We start from the raw sequence: 10,902 nt of genomic DNA on the forward strand, positions 1-10,902 counted from the left end.
CAGTGTTCTTGAAGACATCGAGTCGGAAGTATAAGAATAAATATCTATTTGTATGTATCAAAAGGTTAATATATTTTCAATATTTGCAAGGTTTAATTGAACAAGCTGTGTCTTCCATTGTACAAATGTCACATACTGTTCATTGTTATGCTGTTGAGAGATCATTTAAAATATCCTAGATGAATATTGCTTTTGTTGTGCTGCAAACGTCACATGCAATAATACAAATAAATATTGTTATTTAAGGAAAATAAAATAGCATTTTTTTTGTTTCTTATATCCTTTCTACAAAACGTTAAATAATAAAAAACCTAATGGTAATTATATAAATATACAATATTTTGCCATTATTCTCACCTCTTTACTGACACTGTGTCTTTAAGCTTGAGGGCAATAGAGGAAGGAACACACAGTTAATTCATAAACAAGTCGACAGATTACTTCCTGTTGAATGAGCAGGACAGAGGCAAATGTTTTCCTGTTCATATCATGATTCCCAGGATCTCATTGATAGAACAGGATGCTAATGAATCACAATATTCCAGTCTGACTGTGAGGTCCAGTCCAGCTCCACATGCCTCCTTTGTTAACTATATTTGCAGGAAGCTAATAGAGTTGTGAGACATCCTTCATCTTTTCACTTTATTATTATTATATACAGTATCTGGATCATTCCTTACACCTTTTAAGCTCTTTAAGTTAAATAAAGTTATTCAAGTGTTGTGAGTTATGGAAGTATTTATGGAAAGTGAACACTTCAATTCAATTCAATTCAAATTTATTTGTATAGCGCTTTTCACGATACATATCGTTTCAAAGCAGCTTCACAGAAAATGCATCTACATTACAATTTAAATTGATTTGTACATGTTATGCATTTCAGAAATGCACATATACAAAGCACACAGATTAGCTAACTATATATTATTAATCAATATAATAACTGTGGCACAGAAATAAGAATACATGTTGTTAATGAATAGGGTATATAGAGATGAGCATGAGTGCGTGTTGATGCAGGGCTGTGTCATCTGAAGTCCTCGCAGGAGTTGAGTCGTCTCTTCACAGATGTTGGTCATCTGAAGTCTATACGGGAAGCTGGATCCAGACTGGAGCTGATGGACTCTCTAGTTACCTCGGGATGGGCGTCCCGAGATAAAACAGAACAGAAAAACAATTAGCGTAGCTGCTGTTCAAAGCATTAAGCAAAGACGACCATGTGCACTGATATAACTATAGAGTACAAGGTTAGGAGATGCATCATGTGAAAGCCTGGCTAAAGAGATGCGTCTTTAATCTAGATTTAAACTGGAGGAGTGAGTCTGAGCCCTGGACATTATTAGGAAGGCTATTCCATAGTTTAGGTCCAAAATATGAAAACGTTCTTCCTCCTTTAGTGGACTTCGATATCCTCGGTATTACCAGAAGCCCAGAGTTTAGTGATCTTAAAGATCTTGATGGGTTATAAGGCGATAGAAGATCAGTTAAATACACAGGAGCCAAACCATTTAGGGCCTTATAGGTCAGTAGCAATACTTTATAATTGATACGAAACTTAACAGGTAACCAGTGTAGAGATGTTAGAATTGGTGTTATGTGATCATATTTTCTTGACCTAGTAAGAACTCAGCTGCATTTTGGACTAATTGTAGCTTGTTTATTGATGATGCAGGACAGCCAGCTAGTAGTGCATTACAGTAATCTAGTCTAGAGGTCATGAATGCATGAACTAACTTTTCTGCATCAGAGACAGATAGCATGTTTCGTAGCTTAGCGATGTTTCTGAGGTTGGAAGAAGGCTGTTTTTGTAGTATTTGAAATATGATTTTCAAAAGACAAGTTGCTGTCTAATATAACACCCAGGTCTTTAACTGTAGCAGATGAAGTAACAGTACATCCTTCTTAATGTAAGTAATAATTTAAGAGATTCTGTGTACCAGTTTTTGGTCCAATAAGTAATACCTCAGTCTTATCTGAATTTAGTAGGAGAAAATTACAGGTCATCCAATATTTTATATCTTTAACACACTCTGTTAGCTTGGATAATTTAGAGATTTCATCTGGTCGTGCTGAAATATATAACTGAGTATCATCGGCATAACTTAAAATATTACCAAGTGGCAGCATATATATTGAGAATAACAGAGGGCCTAACACAGAGCCTTGCGGCTCTCCATAATTTACAGACGTTATCTTAGATTGTTTCCTGTTTAAATAGACAAATTAGTAACGCTCTTATAGATATGATCTAAACCACTTTAATGCCTGTCCCTGAATACCAGTGTAATTTTGTGGATGATCTAAGAGTATTTTATGATCTATGGTGTCGAATGCTGCACTAAGATCAAGTAAAACTAGTATTGAGATACAGCCTTGGTCAGCAGCTAAGAGTAAGTCATTTGTGATTTTAATGAGCGCAGTTTCTGTGCTATTATGGGCTCTGAATCCAGACTGAAATTTTTCATAGATATCGTTTTCTTGTAAGTAAGAGCATAATTGAGCAGACACAATTTTTTCTAGTATTTTAGACAGAAATGGAAGATTTGAAATAGGTCTGTAATTTGCCAATTCATTTGGATCTAGTTGTAGTTTCTTAATGAGAGGTTTTATAACTGCCATCTTGAAAGGTCTTGGGACATGACCTAGAGTCAAAGATTAATTAATAATATTGAGAAGAGGCTCTTCTGCAACAGGTAACAACTCTTTCAGTAGTTTAGTTGGTATTGGATCTAATAAACATGCTGTTGGATTTTGTTCAGATGATGTGCTTTTATTTGTTAACCTGGCCACTGTACTGAATAGAAACCTGGGGTTGTTTTGGTCATTTTCTATCAGTTTATGGTAATGCCCAGCCCTGGCTGCTTTTAGAGCCTTTTTATAACGGGAAGTGCTGTCTTTCCACGCGATTCTAAAGACCTCTAAACGTGTTTGTTTCCATTTGTGCTCTAGATTACGAGTTTCTCTCTTGATAGCGTGAGTAATATTGTTGTACCATGGTGCAGTACTTTTCTCTCTCACCTTTTTTAATCTGATCGGTGAAACCGTTTCTAATGTACTAGAGAAAACGGTGCTCATACTGCTAGTCATTTCCTCTAGTTAATTTGTGTGTTTGGGTACACTGAGCAGCTGAGATAAATCTAGTAGTTTATTTGTAAATTTATCAATAGCGTTTGGGAGAATTGTTCTTCCTGGTCTATAACGCGGAGCAGTATGTAAAATATCAGCAGTACGCAGTGTGCACGTTACAAGGTAGTGATCGGTGACATCTTCACTTTGCGGTATGATGTCTATATCAGTAGGATTGATTACATGTGATATAATTAAATCTAGTGTATGATTAAAACGATGAGTGGGCCCATTTACATTTTGCTTGACCCCAAAGGAGTTTAATAAATCTGTAAACACAACCCCTAGCGCATCGTTTGTATTATCTCCGTGAATGTTCAAATCACCGACAATCAGTGCTTTATCAACATTAACCATTAGGTCTGATAGAAAATCTGCAAACTCTTTTAAGAAATCAACATAGGGCCTTGGGCCTATATATGGTAGCCAAAGCAAAAGATAATAGGGATTTTTTTCTTATATCTGAGAGTGTAACATTTAGCACAAGCACTTCAAATGAATTAAACCTGTGTCCTGTTTTCTGAGTAACGTTTAGAATATCTCTATAGATAGTTGCAACACCGCCGCCACGACCAGTCAGACGGGGCTCGTGCGTATAACAGTAGCCTGGTGGAGTAGACTCATTTAGACCGAAATAATCATTAGGTTTAAGCCAGGTTTCAGTCAGACATAGTTAATCAAAGCTATTATCTGTGATCATTTCATTTACAATAATTGCTTTAGGTGTGAGCGATCGAATGTTAAGGAGACCTAGTTTTAGAGAATGTTTTTGTTCATTTCTTTTAAGATTATCTGGTTTAATAATGATCAGATTTTCTCTAGATCCTATAGAGGATTTTGACATAAATATTCGTGGAACAGACACAGTTTCTATACAATGCACTACAGAACAAGAACTGTCAAGTGTAGTTGGACTTACTAGTCATACGATGCGTAGTGTCTTGGAGATGTTGTCGGACAGAAGATCCGCTCCAATCCTGCTGGGGTGCAGGCCATCAGCATGGAAAAGCCTTGGCCGCTCCTAGAAAAGATTCCAATTATTTACAAAGAGCAGCTTCTGTTCATTACACCATGACAATAACCATTCATTTAGAGACAATAACCATCCATCACCCCCGCATGAAGCACAACAGCACTGATGCTCTCGTCACCATTCAGAATCACCGGTACCTGCGCAGCGACATCGAGAACACGAGCCCCAGGAAAACAGTGACTGCGCACCTTACCTTTAGCTGAGGTAGCATGTACATGCCGGACAATGGAGTCGCCGATGATCACAGCGTCTCGTTCCGTCTCGAGAAGAGGGGAGAAACGGTTTCGGGTGGAGATTTCGAAGACCAGTGGTGGTGGAGGAGAGGTCCTCGCCCGAGGCCTGGCTCGCGCTTTCTGCTGCTGAATCAACCAGGGCCCGCAGTGTGTCGGCGCCGGAGTGAAGGAGGCCTGGGATGATCGTGTTCTGGGTGCTCGTGCCCTGAGCAGGGAAACACAAGGAGTAGAAGACATCGGAGTGATAACATTACTTACTACGGACTTGTGAGCGATGTCTCTAACTCTGATTGACGGTCCCTGAGATCGGCCTGTCTCTTCAGGAGGTTATCAATCTGCTTCTCCAGAGCCTCCAGCTCCAACTGTACAGCGTGCAGCTCGAACGTGTCCTCACCTGCACTCAAAGGTAACGTTAGACATATATCCGATGCATTCGCCATTAGAACACAGTAATTTCTTGAGTTTTACGAGTGTTAACAGCGGGCTAAGGCTAGTAGCGGATGTTCGGAAATATGGATATAAGTAGCGATATCAAAGCAATCCGATTGTTTGAGATATACAGTAGAATACTATCTAGGATATGTTCACCCGCGATAAAATGAGAAAATGTTAGTTTATTGAGTTGATATAAGAAGAAAAATCAAGGATTTAGAGTCAGCGAGGCCGAGCTCCAAAATCAAACCACGCGGCAGACACACACGGTCAGACAACAATCTTAACTTTCAAGAACTTTTTTTTTTTTTTTACTTTTTTTAACACAGGATGGGATGTAAACATCCTTTATGTGCATGCACGAAACAATTTAATCCTTGAACTTGACATTTGCAGGCCTTTTGATGTTGCAGGATAGGATTGAAGTCCGGACACTTATGTCACCAACTATGGAAGGGTAGGTACGTCATCGGGGTCATCAGGTGGGCACCCTCTTTCACTGAGAAAAAAAAGCACTTTATTAATCATAGCTTGATTATTTATGGCAGAAAAAAATAACAGGATGAACCCTGTTTGCATGAGGGTGTTAGCTTTTGAATAACATCTGTAATTAGTGTAAATTTACTAAACAACTTGGTATGTTGTGTAATTACAAATAAATTGTATTGTTAAATAATAATATTATGTTTAAAGCAAAATAAATTTGATTTCTATCTTCAACTATTGCATTTTATACAATGTTGGCTATAAGACTAAAAACATACTCATGCACATAATACATCTTTCTTATGATGCACACATACTCAATACTTGAGACATTGATGTAGGCAAGATCCTTTCAGAAAACAAATGTGTCCTGACTCATGCACAGGGGTAGACCAAACACCTGGGGAAAAAAAGAAAAAGATTTGCACTCACACAATGAAGCACAAGGGCAGCAGGACCTCTGTTAGACCACAGTGACTGGAGGGAAGAGGCAAGGGCACTGCGTTATGCAATAATCCATGCCAGTGTGTAGAGAACACACTGTGCCGGATCCGCAATTTCCCCTGCCTCTGTTCCAGAGCCTGTTTATGAAATATTTGCAAAAGACCTCCCACATAGAGACAAAATGAATATGAAAAGAGTCAATCAAAGTAATTAAAATTTACAGTGTTGATGCGTTTAGGAAAAAGTGGTCGCAGACTTCACGGTTCTTCCTCCTCTCAAACCAGTTAAACACAAACCCTGCTCTGCAACCTTAATCTATCTATGCAACAGTAATCTATCTGTCAGGATGTCCTGCCAACACTAAACACTTCAAATTAAATGCAAATTGATGCATTCAGATTCTTAGGTTCTTTCAACTATTGTTTTAAAAAGTAACACTGCTTTGTTTTATCAGTTTAAATTTGTTTGTAGACCTTTACCCCAGGGAGTCATATGGATTACTTTTCTGATGGATTTTTGGCTTCAAAATATCGTCCTCCCTTCACTGCCATTATAAAGCTTGGAATAGCCAGGACATTTTTTTATATAACTCTGATTGTATTTGTCTGAAAGAAGAAAGTCATATACGCAACATACACCTAGGATGGCTTGAGAGTGAGTAAATCATGGGGTAATTTTCATTTTTGGGTGAAGTATCCCTTTAATAAAGGCCTTCTGAAGTGAAGCAATGCATTTGTGTAAGACAAATATCCATATTTAAAACAACTAGCTTCCAACAGACAGCCACACGCATCGATTTAACCTTTTAAGAGTAACCCTTGACGAACCCGGAAGGGCAGAGGATGAGGCAAAACAAACAAAACACCGGTCACGAATTAGAAGTCTAAAACAAGAATTTTTAAAGAGAAATGTCAGAGGATTTCAATATGAGAGGAGCTTGAGTTTGTTGCCCAGCCCAATTGTTTGGACTGTGCGAGGCGTCAAAGCTTACGCTACGTGTCATATATTGCGTCAGGGATTCGTACGGATTACATTTATGATGGATGGATGCACCTTTTTGGACTTCATCAGAACAATGACATTTTTTTAAATAACTGATTGTGTTCATCTGAAAGAAGAATGTCATATACACATAGGATGGCTTGGGGGTGAGTAAATCATGGGATCATTTTCATTTTTGGGTGAACTATCCCTTTAAAATTGGTTGCAAATCTCAAGAATGGTAGCAATCAACAAATAAAAAAATGAAGTCATAATGAAATCAAATTTGACAATTCTTGGTTTATGAAATATTGCACTTCTTGTTTTTGCAGCGACGTCACATCTCTGATGACAATCACCTACTTTGCATACAACAGCAAATTGTATTTCGAGACCATGTTTAATATTTAATGTGTTTCCAGTAAAGTGGCTCTGAAAATGCTGAATGGGACACAGAGTTACCACATCATTTTCTCATGTACCATGTAATATATACAGCAATCAGGCATAACATTATGACAGGTGAAGTGAATAACACTGATTATCTCTTCATCATGGCACCTGTTAATGGGTGGCATATATTAGGCAGCAAATGAACATTTTGTCCTCAAAGTTGATGTGTTAGAAGCAGGAATAATGGGCAAGCGTAAGTATTTGAGTGAGTTTGACAAGGGCCAAATTGTAATGGCTAGATGACTGGGTCAGAGCATCTCCAAACTGCAGCTCTTGTGGGGTGTTCCCGGTCTGCAGTGGTCAGTATCTATTAAAAGTAGTCCAAGGAAGGAACAGTGGTGAACCTGCGACAGGGTCATGAGTGGCCAAGGCTCATTGATGCACGTGGGGAGCAAAGGCTGGCCCGTATGGTCCGACTAAACAGACGAGCTACTGGAGCTCAGATTGCTCAAGAAGTTAATGCTGGTTCTAATAGAAAGGTGTCAGAATAAACAGTGCATCGCCGTTTGTTCCGTATGGGGCTGCATAGCCGTAGACCAGTCAGGGTGCCCATGCTGACCCCTGTCCACCGGCGAAAGCACCAACAGTGGGCATGAGCATCAGAACTGGACCACGGAGCAATGGAAGAAGGTGGCCTGGTTTGATGAATCACATTTTCTTTTACATCACGTGGATGGCCCGGTGCGTGTGTGTCACTTACCTGGGGAACACGCTGCACCAGGATGCACTATGGGAAGAAGGCAAGCTGGCGGAGGCCGTGTGATGCTTTGGGCAATGTTCTGCTGGGAAACCTTGGGTCCTGCCATCCATGTTGACGTTACTTTGACACGTACCACCAACCATTGTTGCAGACCATGTACACCCTTTCATGGAAATGGTATTCCCTGGTGGCTGTGGCCTCTTTCAGCAGGATAATGCGCCCTGCCACAAAGCAAAAATGGTTCAGGAAGGGTTTGAGGAGCACAACAACGAGTTTGAGGTGTTGGCTTGGCCTCCAAATTCCTCAGATCTCAATCCAATCGCCTCACCACACAACTTACAGGACTTAAATGTTCTGCTGCTAACATCTTGGTGTCAGATACCACAGCATACCTTCAGGTGTCTAGTTGAGTCCATGCCTCGACAGGTCAGGGCTGTTTTGGCAGCAAAAGGGGGATTATTATACACATCATTATTATTATTATTATACACAATATTAGGTCATAATGTTATGCCTGATCGATATATATGTATATATATATATATATATATATATATATATATATATATATATATATATATATATATATATATATATATATATATATATATATATATATTTTTTTGTGTATTTTACTCTTGTTTTCCAGGAAAAAAATAAAAAAGTCTTTGAACACAATGAGAAGCAAATTTGTGTAAGATAACATGACTTGTTTTCAGAGAACATATTTTTCTCTGGAACAGTACTTGGAGTAAATTATTGGGATTCCGCAGATGTCAGACAGGCTATAACCTGTCGTTCCAGGACAATAAGTCGGTGGTGCATGGCATAGCCTGTACACTGCCTAAATAATAATGGGGTGGGATGGAAAAGAGAGTAGGGTTAAACTACTACAGCTAAAAAAACAAGGGGTGAGGCCACAGAAAGTCCCCATGTCTGAATAAAATCATGTGGTCCAGAAAATTGGGTCAAATCGTTTGATATTCAGAATAGTAAGAGGATGATGAAGGATATAAATATGCATGTATCTTTACATTCTGCTTGTGTTTAGTCTACAACAAAGTAAAGGTGTCTGTAATGAATCCGATTCTGTTCCTTCTGGAAAAGAACCAATAAAACACCTCCTTAGATATTCTCACAAACATGCACAAACATGTCTTGGTCCTGCTTTAGCCTACTCACCTTATAAAAGCTATTTATCTGCACAAGAAGCATATCTACAAACTTAACAAAATGTTTTATACTTAATATCTGCTATTGTGAAAATCAAACATGGTTGTGAGTGCACAAAGTGTCCAGATTGTACATGCGCATTTGAGCAACCACATAAACACAAACACAACAGCAATCAAAAGAGAAACCATTACCCAGCTAGAACATTGCCCTGTTTATGAAGGACCCATTAGTAGTCATGGTGGCAAACACGCACACACATCTATTCATTATGCAAACACATGGCGTATTATACTCTGCCCTCAGAAAACAACTTTAGTTTCAGTGTTCTCACATTCAACTCAGCTTTAGCATCTTAAACATTAAAGTCCGATAACTTGCAATATTTGCTGAATGAATAAGCACCGAAAAAATGACAAAGAAAGCCAACAAAACAACAGCAAGTACTAAAATAATATGACCCCAATACAATGCTTACAGTGTCTGTTTGTGAGTGTGCCAACACCAACAATTAATTATTGACTGCAGTCAAGGCAAGTCACATTTATCTATTATATAGTGCTTTATCCAATATTGTTTCAAAGCAGCTTCACATTAATAAAAAGGAAAATAATGGTCTTTGATGCAAACTTCATTAAATAAGACAAATACAGTTTATGCTGTAAAGCAGCTCCCCAGGAGACAATAGTGTCATTAGTCAGATCAAGTCAGATCATTGTTGATTAAATTCAGTTTATTAATGTCGATTAGTTGACTAAATTGTATTGGAGTTATAGCCTACAGTATGCATTGCCTAATTGTTCACTTTTATGATATACCTGTTGTACAGCCGGAGGATAACATTTTGCTTGCAAATCTCAGGAAAATGTCTCATGGCAGTTTAACACGTGAATATGCACTTCAGTTGTGATGTTTTCACATGGTGCGTTTATAGCATGGTGTATATACAAGTCTTGACACTTACAGAACGGAGGAAATGGGTGAGAACAGATAATAGTGTTTGACAGCATGTTAATCTAATTGCTGGTAATACCCTGAGTTGTTCCAATGACTGCAGGACATTTAGAATTTTAAAATGCATTTGGATGGATCCACTTAATGGCTTCATCCAACACACATGCATTTCCCCTCTTTTCCTATGGGGACTCTTGTAGCAGATATTTGTGTTAGGGCTTTGTTTGAGAATTTGGTTTACTTTATTATAAAATTACCAACAAAACCTGAACAGAAAAAGGGAGATGCTGGCATTATCAGTGTAAAAAAAAAATCATAAAAAAGAAACCCCGTAGCACTCCCTTTGGACCGACACATGCAACAGATCATTTACACAAACAGTAGCTCACGTGCGGAGTGCAGGGACAGCAGCTGATGGCGTAACCTGATCTTTCCACTCACTCCCTACATCTTTTCTCTTGCTTTCTAAACTATATAGCTAAAATAGCTTTATAACATTCCATTGGAGGCAAGCAACATGCTTTGAGGAACCATAAATGGGCTTAGTGCTAATCGCACGCGAGGACACAGGCAGTAGAGTAATCGCGAGCTTGTAAACAAGTCCACGTGCTGGCTGCTGCTGCAGGCCACGCCCCCTCCCCTCTAGGCTGTTTGAAGCTTTCTAAAGTCACTTGTATGGCCTAAATATTAGACTCATTTGTCATTTTGTTATTTATTTATTCATTTATTTTTTCAGTGAATTAAAACAAATAGCGGAAGTAAAATCAGATCAATATCTGTAATCATTTGTAATGTTTTATTTTTTGTATAATTCTAATTCAAATATTCTATTTAAATGTAAGAATTTAATCCATTTTACCCTACCAAAAATGTGAGAAATAAGTAAC

General features: G+C 38.4%; 1 long non-coding RNA gene across 1 annotated transcript; it reads right to left on the reverse strand.

Annotated features, from left to right (window-relative positions):
* Positions 1-763: 763 nt before the first annotated feature.
* LOC307123502 lies at positions 764-10,557 on the reverse strand. Its single transcript, XR_013816173.1, has 4 exons — positions 10,405-10,557; positions 5,628-5,710; positions 4,353-5,323; positions 764-4,147 (listed from the first exon to the last, which is right to left on the reverse strand). It is a non-coding gene; the product is annotated as an uncharacterized lncRNA (long non-coding RNA).
* Between the last annotated feature and the right edge of the window lie 345 nt (positions 10,558-10,902).

Source organism: Gobio gobio (assembly GCF_949357685.1).
Source record: "Gobio gobio genome assembly, chromosome: 3".
In the NCBI taxonomy this organism is placed as follows: domain Eukaryota; kingdom Metazoa; phylum Chordata; class Actinopteri; order Cypriniformes; family Gobionidae; genus Gobio; species Gobio gobio.